Source organism: Marmota monax, unplaced genomic scaffold, assembly GCF_021218885.2.
Source record: "Marmota monax isolate L192 unplaced genomic scaffold, Marmota_monax_Labrador192_F-V1.1 WCK01_AAM20220418_F8-fsc00001, whole genome shotgun sequence".
Lineage (NCBI taxonomy): Eukaryota > Metazoa > Chordata > Mammalia > Rodentia > Sciuridae > Marmota > Marmota monax.
The window spans coordinates 17,623,364-17,638,060 of record NW_026693777.1 but is presented as its reverse complement, the minus strand read 5'-3'; the positions used below and the strand labels follow the sequence as shown (position 1 = coordinate 17,638,060).

Genomic DNA, 14,697 nt, shown 5'->3' with positions numbered 1-14,697 from the left:
CAGGGGAGGTCAGGAGGAAGGGAAGGCAGGGGGAACTGGCCCCAAGAGGCTCTTCTCCACCAGAACATGCCGGAACTTCCCATTAGCTCCATGGTCCCAGACTTCCCCACAGCTGCACCACACTCATATGTCCTTGGGGACTGAGCTGGCTAGCCTGCCGGCCTCTGCAGACTCCTGCCAGCCAGGAGAGGAGGAGAGAAGGGAGGTCTCCAGGATCTTCTGTTGACCTGTCAACCCCACCTTGGGGCCTCCAGGTGTATTTACAATCAGTACATACATAAAACCTAGCAATTCTACTTCTGGCATACACACCTACACACACACACTCACACTCACACACACACACAGTCAAATGCAAGGACTCAAACAGTTGCACACCCTATTTCATAGCAGGATTATTTACAATAGCCAAAATGTGGAAGCCACCCAAGTGTCCATCAACAGATGAACAGATAAACATAATGTGGTAATTCAACAGAATATTGTTCAGCCTTAAACAGGAAGGAAATTCTGACATTACTACACCATGGACGAACCTGAAAGACACTAGGCTAAGTGAAATAAGTCAGTCACAGAAGGACAAACACTGTGTGATTCCTCTTCCATGGGGTACCTAGACTAGCTAAACTCACAGCAGGAAGTCTCTCTTCTACCAGGGGCTGGGGACAAGGGGAATGCAAAATTGTTTAACACGTGCAGAGTTTCAGTCTTGCAAGATGAAGAAAGTTCTGGAGATGGATGGTGGCAACAGCCGCACCACAGTGTGAATGTAACCCCAATGCCACTGAGCTGTGAACATAAAACTAGTTAAAATGTAAATATCACTATACATGTTACCATAATAATGTGTATGTTTAATTTTACATGTATATGATCAAGCATATAAAATTTGATATGTGACAAAGAAAAATAACAGTGTTATCTGTGGGGAGTTGTTTTTTATTTTGCCAAAAGCAGGCCAAACTCTTATTTAAAAAAAAAAAAAAAAAAAAAAAGACACTAAAAGGTTTGTAAACCAAAAACATTTCCAAGAGGGTACTTAAGAAGTCCTGGTTAGGAAGCCAGGTGTGGTGTCACGTGCCTGTAACTCCAGCAACTCAGGAGGCTGAGGTAGGAGGATTGCAAGTTCAAAGCCAGCCTCAGCAACTTGGCAAGACCCTGTCTCAAAATAAATAAAAAGGGGCCAGGGATGTAGCTCAGGGGTAGAGCACTTGCCTGGCATGTGCAAGGCCCTGGGTTGAATCTTTGGGACCAGGACAACAAAATGCAAAGAAGGTAGACTTGAGGTGGGGCCCAGGTGGACTGCTTAGGCCCTTTCCTGACCTTCCATCCTTACAGAACAGCAGGAGGGAAGAAGCATGAGGCAAGGGTTAACTGGTGGCCCCTCCCTGGTCCCTGCCTGCAAGGTGACTCAAGCTGAAGTTTCCCCGGAAGGAAATGAACCAGTCTGCCTTTTTCCCTTTCTAGGAAGGCACAAGGGAATGATGTGGCCCAATCCCAGAGGCCCAGACTTTTTATGCAGTCTACTCTGGTGACACACACCCCACCACCCCCACCACCTGCCTCCAGGACAGGACAGGGCAACTGTAGGCTGCTCACCCACTGAGGAAGACACAGGGCGGGGATGTCGCAATGGTCAGGACAGGACCTTCCGTCCCTCTACCCTCTGCTCCTGACATAAACACACTAGACCAGGAGGGTGTAGGGAGGCTCTGGAACCCAGCAGAGCCGGCTCTGTTCCTGTTGGCCCCACGGCCTGTGTGGCTTTGCCTCAGTTTCCTCAAGTTGAAGGGGGTGGGAGAGTTAATATCTCAGGCCCCTTCTGAAGCTCTAGGTTTCTGTAAGAGCTGGGTGACGTGCTGGGACGGAAATGACCGGGGAGACTTCCTTCAAGCAGAGACTCGGGCCTGCTTTCCCTGCCAGCAGCCGCGGTTCTGACTGGAACACCAGGCCACCCCCTCAGGCCCAGCAACCCTGTCACTCATTCATTTAATATTTTCTAAGCTCCTACTACTGCAAGGTCCCCTGCTCGTGCTGGGAGCCCAGTCTTTGGGGTAGTCACAGCCTGGTGAACTTTCCAGAGTTTCAAGAATGAGGCGTGGAAGAGAAGAAGGGAAGCCACACGGAGCCATGAAGAGCACCACACCAAACAGAGCTGGGAAAGCAGGGTTTGATCCCCAGTCTGTTGGACGTGGTACCTGATCTTGGAGGAGCTTCTTCAGCCCTTGGGGCCTCTGTTTCTTCCTCTGGCAGAGGATGCTGGCTCTGGTCTCCACAGGGGCCTCCAGCCCCGACAGTCCACACAGGTAAAGTAGGAGCTGCCTCAACCCCTTGATCCTGGGGTCCTGGGAGGGAGGCTTGTTGGAGCCCAGCCCCGTGCAGCAGCTTCCTGCAGCCCCCACTCAGACCCAGCAGCCACTGACCCATCAGGGACCCTGCAGACTGCAGACAAGCGAGCTGACAGTCGGCCAACTCCAGGGAGTTCTGAGGCACGAGGGACGCAGCTTCGGTCTGGCAAAGTCCAGCTGCTGGAGGCAGTTTGAAGGCAAACATCCTGCTTTCAATTCAGGGATGAAATGGATGTCGCAGTGTTCTCAAAGTTGGAGCCATTTGGCTTAGGACAGGGTCAGAGGGCAAGACGGCAGCTACTTGCATTGTCCCTGTGTCACATGGCTTACTGGGGGAACTGGCATCCCTCCCGGTCCCCATCTCTGCCGGATTTTAACCATAAACACAGCCCTTTTCTGAAGGGAAGGGCTTAACACAAACCAGATGCGGTGGGGACTCTCCCCCACCTCCCTCCTTGGCCCTAAAATTAAATGCTCAGTATCTCCTCTGCCAAAATTCACTGCAAGGTCCAGCCTTAAAGAGCCAGAGCCTCCGGTTCTCTCTCTCGCACGCCCTCAATCACATCCCCACTTAAACAAAATGTCAAAGTTCCCCAAATGGCAAGTGTGACTGGCAGGCCCCCTGGGAGTACATGGCACCCATGCAGACAGGGACGGATCTGAAATGAGAGGTTGCTGGAGAACTGAAACTGATTCTCCACCACCAGGGTCGCCACCAGATCAAAGGGGACAGAAAAGGTGACTTTAGGGAATTGGGGATTTGCCCCTGGGTATTTGCCCCTGGGGAGGTGCGGATGGGGCTTGTGGCTGGAGTACAGCCCAGTGAGCCAGTCTGTACACTGCCCCTGTCCCCTAGGTCTCTGGAGATTCCTGGAAGGATTCATTCCCTGGATTTCAGCTTCTAGTGTCTAGCAAATGGGTGAATAACAGACATCTTACTTAACTGAGCTCATACAAAACTGTGATGAACTAAACAGAATTTATCTTAAGGACAACTGGACTCTGGAGAACGTTCTAGGCTTCCCCAGTCATGGACTGGTTGCTTCCCTATCCTGAAAGCTCTCCTGGTCCTATGGATTCTTCCAACCCCAGCTGAAGGGCCAGACCCCTCCTTCCACCCTCAGTCCTCACGGACCCTTATCCCATCCATACCTTGGCACCCAGCTTAATCAGCTTGTCCAGCAAAGGGACATCTGGTCCACCCGGCAAAGGCACCCATCCCTCTGCTCTTAGGCCAGGTACCACGCCTCTACTATGTGCTCCAAAGAGCCTGCACCAAGAGTCCTCAGAAGGGACAGTCAAATCTTACCAAGCTGCCATATCAAGAAAAAGGGACAAGTGATAGCAGAAAAATATTTGAAGAGAGACAATGCTTCAGATAAAAATCCCCTGACTTGCTATGAATTTTAAATATAATTTTTGATGTATTTAATCCTACACCTTGAACATAGCCATTTTCATAGGGCTGGGGACATAACTCAGTAGTAGAGTGTTTGCCTAACATGTATAAGGTCATGTGTTTGACCAGTATCACAAAAAGAAAAAAAAAGTAGCCATTTACATTTTTACATTCTGTCTTCTGTATCTCCGTTAATTTTACAGTTGCACTCAATTATAATGTATATATTATTTGGTATTCCCCTACTTTCAATGGTCCATTGACTATTTTGCTACCATACAATTTTGCTAGTTTTTTTTTTTATTTATATTTATTTATTTCAGTATCAGGGATCGACTCTAGGGGTGCTTAACCACTGAACCACCTCCCCAGCCCTCTATTTTTTTTTATTTTAGAGAGAGAGAGAGAGAGAGAATTTTAATATTTATTTTTTTAGTTTACAGCGGACACAACATCTTTGTTTGTATGTGGTGCTGAGGATCGAACCCGGGCCGCACGCATGCCAGGCAAGCGCGCTACCACTTGAGCCACACCCCCAGCCCCCTAGCCCTCTATTTTTATTTTTTATTTTGTGGCAGGGTTTGCCAAGTTTCTTAGAGCCTTGCTAAGTTGCTGAGACGAACTTGAACTTGCAATCCTCTTGCCCCAGCCTCCTGAGCCACTGGGATTACAGGCAAGCACCACTGCAACAGACCTGAGTTATTATTTTTAAAGACTGAAAAAATATTCCACCACTATGATGTATGAAATGGTTTGTTAAAACCCCCGGCTTAGGGTAGTTAAACATGAAAGCACTTTTTCCTGTTTTGCTCTCATTGATACCACACACAGAATATTTCCAAGCATGTCTTTATTTCTGTTGGTCAATTTCTATCAGCCTCAATCCTGGGGATGGAACTATTAGACTAAAAGGTATGTAAATTTCATAGCTTGGTTGTATCAAGAACCATAGTGTTATCCAAAGGCAGTCCCAAACTGCAACTTTTTAGAAATAAGCACATTCCTATATCTATAATGCATGAAGGAAGTAGGGAAGAGAGAGAGAGAGAGAGAGAGAGAGGTCTGGGGTTGTAATTCAGTGGTAGAGCACTTGCCTTGCACGTGTGAAGCACTGAGTTTGATTCTCAGCACCACATAAAAATAAATCAATAAAATAAAGGTATTGTGTCCATCTACAACTAAAAAAAATTTTTTTGAAAGAAAGAAAGCTCGACCACCCATTCTATCAGAATCTTATCCTTCTTAAATTGTTTCTCAGATACATTGTTTTGATTGGAAGATGTCACCTTCTCTGGGCCTCCAAGTTAAGCATTCTAGAGATCCTTTTTCTTACATCTTAGCTCAAAGTCCTACCTCCCCTCCAATCCTCCCCATACCCCTAGTACACCCTGATGCCAGCAGCTGGTAAGGGCTGCCCTATGTGCCCCACACATTCAATTCCCTGCTCCACTCCTCAACCGCCCTCCGTTTCCCAGCCCCCTGAAGCCCATTCTGCTCAGTGGTCCCACAACTCCCCCGTGAAGCTTCTACTCGGCACAGAAGCAGCCAGAGGGTTTCTTGGCCTATGAGCCTCCAAAGAGACCCCTAGCAGTGTGACGTCTAGGGGATCTCCTGTTAACCTGAGTCTGCCAGGACTTCCAGGATTCCCATTGCCTGGGCTTGTCTAAGGAGGCAGATGGAGTCTGTGCCAACAAAACACAGCTGCAGGCAGACCCCCAGAGGAAAGCCACTCAGCCTCGTGAAAATGGGGAGGTGCTCACAGAGCCCAGGGCCAACCCAAACCCCCACTGTCACACTGCCTGGATGGGAGCTGGAACCCAGACATCAGCCATGGTCAGAATCTGGCTCAATGGAACTAAAGGATCAGAGGTCACTAAGGTGGGCCTGGGAGGGGCGCCAGAGCAAGGAAGGATGCAGAGAGTTAAAAAGACCCCTCTCCACAGGAAACAGAGCCGGCAGGTCAGTGGAGGACACAAATGTTTGTGTTCAGTGGCAGGAGAGGGCCCCAAGCGCAGCACAAGCTGCAGGGTACCAGTGGGCAGGGTGGGCTGTCTTTGCCAGGCAGAATCCCAGGATGAATGAAACTCATCAGGACAGTCCTGCTATCGCTGCAGATTACTTTAAAGCAGCCTTGCAGATGCCAACAGGCCCATCTGCTCCAAAGCCAAAGGCAAGTGCCAATCAGGAAAGCAGTAATAGACTTCCTTCCCTTTCTTTACTTACCTTCCTAATAATAGAGATTTGAGGCCCAGAAGTACCTGATTCTAACTCGAGGGTAGCTAGCAAATTTCTGGCGTATGTCACAAGGAAACAAAGCTTCATCTGAATATCCTGGGGGAAAGTGAAGAAGAGTAAGGGAGTTTGTTTAGCTGAACTATTCCCTTTCAGACTCAAGCAATGATATGCCTCCACAGAACTCTCTAGATTTATCTAAAATTTAACTGAAGCGCTTGCTAGAAATGCAGATTCCTGGGTTCTGATTGGAGCATTTGGTTCGTAGGTCTAGATGAGGCCCAGGTGGCCCAAAAACCACCCTTTAAGGAATACAGCCCAGGAGCAAAACTTGGGTAACAGAGGGTAGACACATGCATGGGAACCAGCACATCTACAGAGAAGTTGTGGTCACCTGAAAGAAGGGACCATTTAATACAGGCTGAGGTGGGAGGCAGGCCCTTTCATTGTGTAACCGGCCTCCAGTCCTTGCGCCGTTCCTTCACCAGCCGCAGCTAGAAGTCACTGTGCCCCAGAGGCTGCCTCTTGCCTCCCGATCACCGTGAATCTTCACTGGACCCGCCAATGTGGCTCACTGTGGCTTTCTGGGTAGGGAAGGGCGAAGAGGGTACAGTGTCGGACAGACCAGACAGAACAAATCAATCCCAGCCTGTCCACATGGCCACAAGCTGGAGGCACGAGAGGCCCCAGTGGGAGCTCTTTACTCCAACAACATGAACAGCAGCTGAGACATTCCAGTGGCTTTCCCTTCGCCGCCCCCGAGGAAACATCCCCAAACCAAGATTCTCTCTGGCAAATCCCCTGGTTCCAAAGTTCCGATCATCCTCAGCCCTTGGAAGTCAGAAAACAGTTCCAGACTGTGAGTCAGATAGGCTGGTCACGGGATACAGGGATGGGGAGGCAGAGGCAGCCCTAGGGTTTGGATGCAGGAGTGTTCAGAGGTGATATGATCAGGTTGTGAGCTGTAAACTCATCAGTGGATTCATCCAATGGATGGGTTACTGCATCCAGTGGTAATTGTAGGCAGGTGGGGCACGGCTGGAGGAGGTGGGTCACTGGGGGTGTGCCACTGGGAATTTTATCTTGTCTCCCCGGCTCCTCTCCCTGCCCCACCCCACCCCCTCTCTGCTTCCTGGCTGCCACAAGGTGAACCACTTTCTCACCTCAGGCCCAAAGCAAAAGAATTGTCCAACCATGGACTGAACCTCTGAAACTGTGCATCAAAATAAACTTTCCTTCCTCTAAGTTGCTCTTGTCAGGTATTTTGGTCACAGTGATAAAAAGCAGACTAACAGAGACATCAAGCACCCTCTGGGGGCATGTCCAGTTCCACACATGGTTCAGAGGTCCGGATAAGGCTAGAATGTCATCATTTAAGCCTTCATCTTTTCTCCCCCCAAGGGACCTTCAGGTGTGGTCCCATCCAACTCCATGCAACGGCGTGAGTGGCAGGACAGGGGCCTTCTGGGCATCAGCTCCTATGCAATGCTCAAGACTGGGCCACGCAGGTGTGTGACTGCTGTGTGCACAGCACCAAGAGCGCCCACACAGTCACCCATTGTGGCCCTAAGGCCACCTAAGAAGTCTCTGGTCAGTTTTTAAAGCGCCTAAGGACTGAGGACAAGTAATTCCATGAACAGACCACCTTTTTCTTCCTGTTCTAACTTCTGGGAAATTTAGTGAGACACATAATGGCTCTGGTGACAGTGGAGCTACTCAGTAATGGAAGTGACACTCAGGGGTAGGAGTGGGGGCTCAAGAGTTCAGAAAGGTGTCTAGCCAACACGGAAGGGGTAACCCCCTTCCCTGGAGCTTCCTTCAAAAGATCAGGGAGTACAAGAACACAGGTACCCAAACCACGGGATGGTTAACTCAGAGAAGAGAAGAGGGGAAGTGAGACCCAGGCCAGAAGCAGCGGGCTGGGGTTCTTGTCTGTGACTTCTCCCACGCCCCTCAGCTGCACTGAACACTGTGGCTCTGCAGAGTCTCAGAGACAGGAACTTGGGAATGTGGTCAGGAACCAGACCTGGACAAAAATGGGCCAAAATGGGCCCACACAGATTCTACTTACTGATTGCTTCTCCCCTGAAGCTCCTCAGCTGGGCGCCTCTACCTATCCCTCGCTCTAGCCACTGAAGAAGCTGCTAAGGTGACAACAGGTGACACTGACTTAACATTTTCCTCCCAAACACTTAAAATTCTGAGTTTCCCAAACCACGTTTTATGTAGTCAGCACTAAATTAAAACGCTAACAGGGCCTTTAGAGACTTGGAAACATAAGCCCAGGACCAGAGAGGTCAGATGGTTTGGGATGAAGGAAAATCAGCTCCCCTCCAATAGGGCAGCACCTAGGCACAGTGGCTAACAGGGGACTGTCCCAAGCTCAAGAGGCCAGAAGGGGCCACGAGTTCACAGTGGCAGCACACCAAACCTTATACCTCTATGTGGTAGAAATCTGGTAATCATTGTTTTCTTCTTTATAATTTACCGTGGTTTCTATACTTTTCAAAATAAGTATTAAAATATTTCCTTTTAATTAGGAAAAAACAGGTACGTATTGCTGATGGTGCATGAAGCTGATCAGTCTGTTAAAGCAACTGATTAATATGTAAAAGAACTCAGAAACGATCCTCCCTTCCATGGACTATTAACCCAGCCCCTGGGTAGTATCTGAAATGTGGGAAAATGTCCACGTGAAGGGAATATTTCAAGGCATTTTCTATGACGGCTCAAAGTGCGAAAACAAAAATACGCACTCAATGGGGAAATGATAAGGAGAGTATGCCACCTGCCCTGGCCTGAGGCAGCAGGTCTTTACCTGATGGGCCAGCCTGACTGACCACGTGGTTTCCTTCCTCGAGAGCCTCGTCCCTGCTCTGTGGCAAAGGGCCCAAGGCCAGGAGCACCTCGCAGCCGCACAGAACAGCTCCCACTCTTCTGGTGCTTTCAGAAAGCACCTTAGCCTGACAGTCCCAGCTTGTGTCAATGGCCAGCCGGACGAGGCACCAGGAAGTGCTAGGAGCATCAGCTCCAAGGACCTGTGCCTCTCTGAGGTCAGAAACAGCAGAGCTGGTCTCACGGCTTCAGTCCCCCCAGAAACACCCTCAGACAAGAGATTTACAGCAGGCCTTTGGGTTTTACTGGGAGTTGTCTTAAGGACCAAGAATACAGAAAAGGTTTCTGTGTACTCCATGAAAAACGGACACCACCATCCCATGCACTGCTCTTCTGAAAGTGGTCCGGCCTTCAGCATTTAGTGCTAACAGAAGTGTGTCCTTCCCATGAAATGGTATATACTTCCTCCTATCAGGAATAAGCACTGCTTATTTCCAATTTCCCTTTTTGTTTTGGTGGCCAGGAAGCTCAGAAGCAGGGTCAGTACTGACTTACAAAAGCTAACCACTTTTAATATCAGGCTGAATGAAGGCAAACACAGAAAGATAGATACTACATGATCTCACTCAGGTGAAATCTAAAATGAATTGAATGTACAGAAACAGTGGAGCCATAGTTATCAGGACTGGGGTGAAGGAAACAGGTGATGTCAGTCAGAGGGTACAAATATTCAGTTACCAGATGAAGACGCTCAGGGACCTAACACAGCATGGCGACTATAGTTAAAGATCCTGTTCGGTTTAGTTGGGATTTGCTAAGAGTTCTCAGTATCCTTATCTCACTCACACAATGATAACTATGTGCGGTGAGGGATGTGTTCATTAACTTGTCTGTGGTCATCATTTCACAATGTATCCGTCTATCAGATCATCACACTATATACCTTAAATATATACGATCTTCAACTGCCAATTATACCTCAAGAAAGCTGAGGGGAAACCAGGTGAGGTGGCACACACTTAATCATCCCAGAGACTCAGAAGGCTGAGGCAGGTGAATCCCAAGTTCTAAGCCAGCCACAGCAACTTAACAAGACCCTGAAATAAAAATAACTTCAAATAAAAAATAGGGCTGGGGTTGTGGCTCAGTGGTAGAGCACTTGCCTAGCATGCTCGAGGCACTGTGTTCGATCCCCAGCACCACATAAAAAAATATAATAATAATTAAAAAAATAAGCAAAATAAAGACATTGTGTCCATCTACAACTAAAAATCTAAAAATAAATAAATAAAAATAAAAAGGGCTGGGTATGCCATTCAGTGGTAGAGTACCCCTGGGTTCAATCCCCAGTACTGAAGGGGGGGAAAAAAAAGGAAAAAAGAAAAAGCTGAGAGGAGAAACTTTTGTTGTTTTTTTTTAAACTAACCTCTTTTAACAGTGTTTCCTGAGCCCTCTGACAAAGCTCTAGTTCTTCTAACTGGAAGACTCAGCTGTACACAGCCCTATCATGTGTCTACCTCAACTTTTGGGGGGAAGAGGCAGGAAAGGTACAAATACATATATATTCATGAAACAATCTTCCTTTCCCCAGGGAAGGAGCATAAAGGCACTGTAGCTATATAAGAAAAAAAAATGTTTTTGATAAAATGCCAAGAGGGGAAATAAAAAAGCCAAGCTCCATTTTATATGCACTATGATTACCGCTATCAAAATCCTGCAGGCATGAAGATACAACCACAAATAGGTTTCTGCAAATATAAACTGTTTTGTTTAGGTGAAAGGGTTAGACAGTCCTTTCCCTCTGAAGTCCTTTATCTTCTCAGAAGGAATGGGAGGCCATGGGGGTGAAGCCAGCAAGGGAGCTGCTGCTGGCCTTTCCTAAGTCATCTCAAGGGCTGCTCCTGGGGTGGAGGAGGGGACCCCATTTGGATCCTTAGAGGACGGCTCCCAGTGGCATTTCTGAGGGCCCTGAGGAAGGTACCTGGTGCCCTGAGTCACACACATTGTTCAAGACTCCTGCAGTCAGTCCCCTGTCCTGACTTGTTCTGCTGAGCACTCAACTGGGCAGGCACACGGGGGATGGGGTGCTGAGGGAGAAGCCATGGACCATGACCCCAACTTCCAGGTGCCTAGGACTTTGTCACCCAATTGTCACCCACTTTGTCACCTCAGCCTTCCTGGGTCAGGTCAAATGCTGAAAGCTCTCCTCTTCCACCTCCAGGGACCATCCCCATCTGCCCAAGAGACTCTCCTACAGCCAGCGCTTCTCCTTCCCAGCCCTCGGCACCCCTGAAATCACACCCTCAGCAGCTAGCTGCCCAGCCCCAGACTCTGAGCCCAGGTCCAGCACAGCTGCGGGTGGTGCCGGTCCCCACTGGCTGAGGGACTAGAACAGTGGATGGCTCCCAGGATGGCCAGGAGCCATCTTTACTGGCTGGTGAAAACAGCCTACATCCAGGCCAGGGCAATGCTGGGGGATCCAAGGAGTGGTACAGGCAGGGTCTGCCGCTCAGATTCCCCCCTAGCCTTGGAGGGCTAGCAGAACAGGCAGGGCTGGCTCACCACCTTGCAGGTGGGATGAGCTCACTCCCTTCCAGGGCATCCTTGGAAATGGAAACCCACAGTAGAGATGGTTCCCATGGCAACAGGCCAGCACCTCCTCCACAGCCTTCCTTGGAGAACCATTTGCAGATGCCCATGGTCACTTAACCCACCCTCTCTGGCCTGAATCCTCAGAACACAGAAGAGAGAGTCCTTCACGACAGGCAGCAGAGGTCACCCTCCCGGACTCCAGTCTACTCAGGCACCTTCACATGCCACTCCCGCCCTCCCGGATCATTCCTCCTTTGGAGAGTTCACTATGAGAAATTCTATTCTGAGCTAGACTCCTTCTCCACACGGCTTCCAACAAGTCCTACTTCTCCCACTTGGGCCCACCCAATGCAGCCCCTCTTCCAAATGACATCCTAGGTCCTTCTCTAAGCAGCCCAGCTTCCAACAAGTAGCCCTCTGCACACTTCCCACCCTTCCCCACCCAAAACACAGGCTTCTGCACATGGATGACACTAGTCTGCAATCCTCTCCACATGTGGGTGCAGGTCAGACGGCCATGTGCTGAGCAGCTCTCAGGACAAGCCCATGCTATTGCCCTGAAGATGGCCAGAGCTTGTCCCTCCACTGTCTCAGCCACTCAGCAGGCATCGTCACCCACCCCCAGGCATCTTTCGCTCCAGCTGTGTCCGCCCACTCCCTCACACTCATCTCCCGCCCTTCCCTCCCCAGAACTTGCTGCTGCCTTTCTCCTGCCTTTGGTCATACTCTTTGCCAGGCCCATCTCCCTGCACCCTTCGCCACCACCCCCTTCACCTGACTCACTCTTACGTTTTCCGATTTTTTACTTTGCTGTGCTGGGGATCCAACCCAGGGCCTCATGCATGCTAGCAAGCACCCTGCCACTGAGAGCACCCAGCACTCCAGATCTGACTTTTCACTCACAGTTACCACCTCCTCCAGAAGTCATACCTGCCTCTTCCAGGCTAGATTGGGGTCTACCTCTCTGTGCTCCCTTCTATACTGGCTGTGACCTCTTTGTACAAGATAGGAAAAGTGACAATCCTGGGTCCCTCACCCACTGGCCTGCTCAGAAGCACACAGATAAAGCACTGGCTGTTACCTGGAAGGAACTGGTCTATAATGGGCTGCAAAAGCCTCAATGGTCCATAAGATTATAATGGAGTTCAAAAATTCCTATCGCCTCGTGACTCATAAGCACTTAGCTTGTGTAAGCATACTTTCTGAGGCTCACACAACCATGCAATCACCTGACGATGCAGTTTTTAGACCAAGCCCCCATCGTTAAGTGATATGTGACTATCTGTTACATCTGGGTGGCAAGCACACGGGTGTCTGTTTTACTCTTCTCTGTACTTTTGCACATCTCATGTGGAGGCTCTATGGCTGGCTGTGTGGTGCTTCTGATCCCAAAGTGTCATTTGAGAAATCTCCTGTGTTCTGCTGAACTCGCCCCTCAGACACTCTCCGGCCACCCCGGGGCTGGAGCTCAATGCTACAGCTGAGCACCTGCACGTGCCTGGCAGAGCACGAGGGTAGGCTTTATTCACACCATAACATCACTCCATCTCCCCTTATGCTTTTTCACTTGAGAAACTCCCAGCAGGGCGTCCTAGCACACTGATCTCAGCGTCCATAAAACAACCCAGATGGTTCAACACTACAGCCAGGTCCTGTTCTAACTGTTGAAGCTGGGTTAACAGGCACACAACACTAGTCTCTCTGTGCCTGTGGGTGAATTTTCCATAATAAATTTTTAAAATTCTTCCTGCCATGCACCTTGGATAAGGAAAGAAATAAGAGTCAAACACTCCATGAAATGATACCTTTATTAAACTCTAAAGTACTTGCTGGCTGGATGTGGTGATGCACGCCTGCAGAGGCTGAAGCAGAAGGACCACAGTTTGAGACCAGCCTCAGCAAATAAGCAAGGCCCTGTCTCAGAATAAAAAAATAAAAAGGGTGAGGGATGTGGCTCAGTGATAAAGCACCTCTGGGTTCAATCCTCAGTGCCCCCCCCCAAAAAAAAAAAATACTAGGTGACGGGACTTTTTCAATTCCACTTTAACCTGATGGGACCACCTTCATCTAGGCAGCACACGACTGTACCATGATCCACCAGGGTCCCGCAGCTCCTGTAAAACAGGTCCAGGTGACAACGGACACTGAAACTTGACTTGAAAAGAAGGAATCCCAAAGGCAAGGCCAGATTCAAGAGACAGACTCAGTCTGGCTCCTGGCAATCGGAGCATCTCAGCACTCCTGAGCAATGGCCCGGCCCCCATGTAATGGGTCAGAGGGGCCCACAGCCTGGGAAATGCTTTCCACCTGGTCTCTTCCCAGTAGAGACTGGTATTGTGCAGGGAGACTGGTAACACGTGTTCCTTGCATTCTTCGGGGACACGCTCCTGCTCTCCCAGCCCAGGATGCTGCAGCCAGGCTGGGAAGTACACTGTTGCTGTCTTGGGTTTTGCTGTGCATTACTTCTCAAGGTTTTGATTCCCAGTTAACTAGGCAATGCCCGCTCCCTTGTTGTGGGGAGGAAGCAAGATAACTGTGGGCAACAGCCAGCCAGCACAGGAACTTGACTTGAAAGAGGGGCAACTCAACCAGCTGTTTCAGAGGGTGCAGGCCTGGATCACCTCGACACAGCCAGGATAGTGCCCAAGAACTGCAGCCATCAAAGGCTGGGCCAGCACTGAGCTCTCAGGAGGACAAAAAGGCTGCCCCCGCCCAGAACAAGGCACAGCACAGTCTCACTCTCAAGATCACTCTTGGATGTGGCTGATGCTGGGGTGTCACTTGGGGGTGGAGGGAGAACAGGACAGACATGAGAAGAAAGGAATTGGGCAAAGAGAAGCCTGGAGAGGTGGCTAAAAGCCCCCATCTGGCCCTGAGCCACGGCCCCGCCACTGCTTAACGCAGCACCAGGAATTCAGTCTCCATGACCAGAGAGGGCCACTTCCTGCTTCCTCAGGAATGTGCTGGAATGTGCAAGTCAGAAGAGAAGTATTTGGAGCTCAGCGAGTGGGGAGACTCAGCTCCGTCTCTAATGAGGGGCTTCTCTGCTCACCACCAGCAAGAATGACCTGGCGGAAAGGAAGGAGCCAGGGCAGTGGACAGCAATATGGGCTCTGGCCACTCAGTCCTGGGGCCCACGTCTAGTTCCCACCACTTTGCTGTGCAAAGAGGGGCAAATTATTTAATCTCTCTAAGCATCAGGTGTTTGGTGTTTTGTTTTGTTGGTTTTGGGGTTTTGTTTTTGTTTTTGTTTTTGATGGAGGACTGCTAGGGATTGAACCCAGGGGTGCT

General features: G+C 49.6%; 1 protein-coding gene across 3 annotated transcripts in view; it reads right to left on the bottom strand.

The window, feature by feature from the left end:
• Positions 1-14,697, bottom strand: part of Actn1 (actinin alpha 1) — a 94,283-nt gene that overhangs the window by 62,681 nt on the left and 16,905 nt on the right. The window lies entirely within an intron of this gene.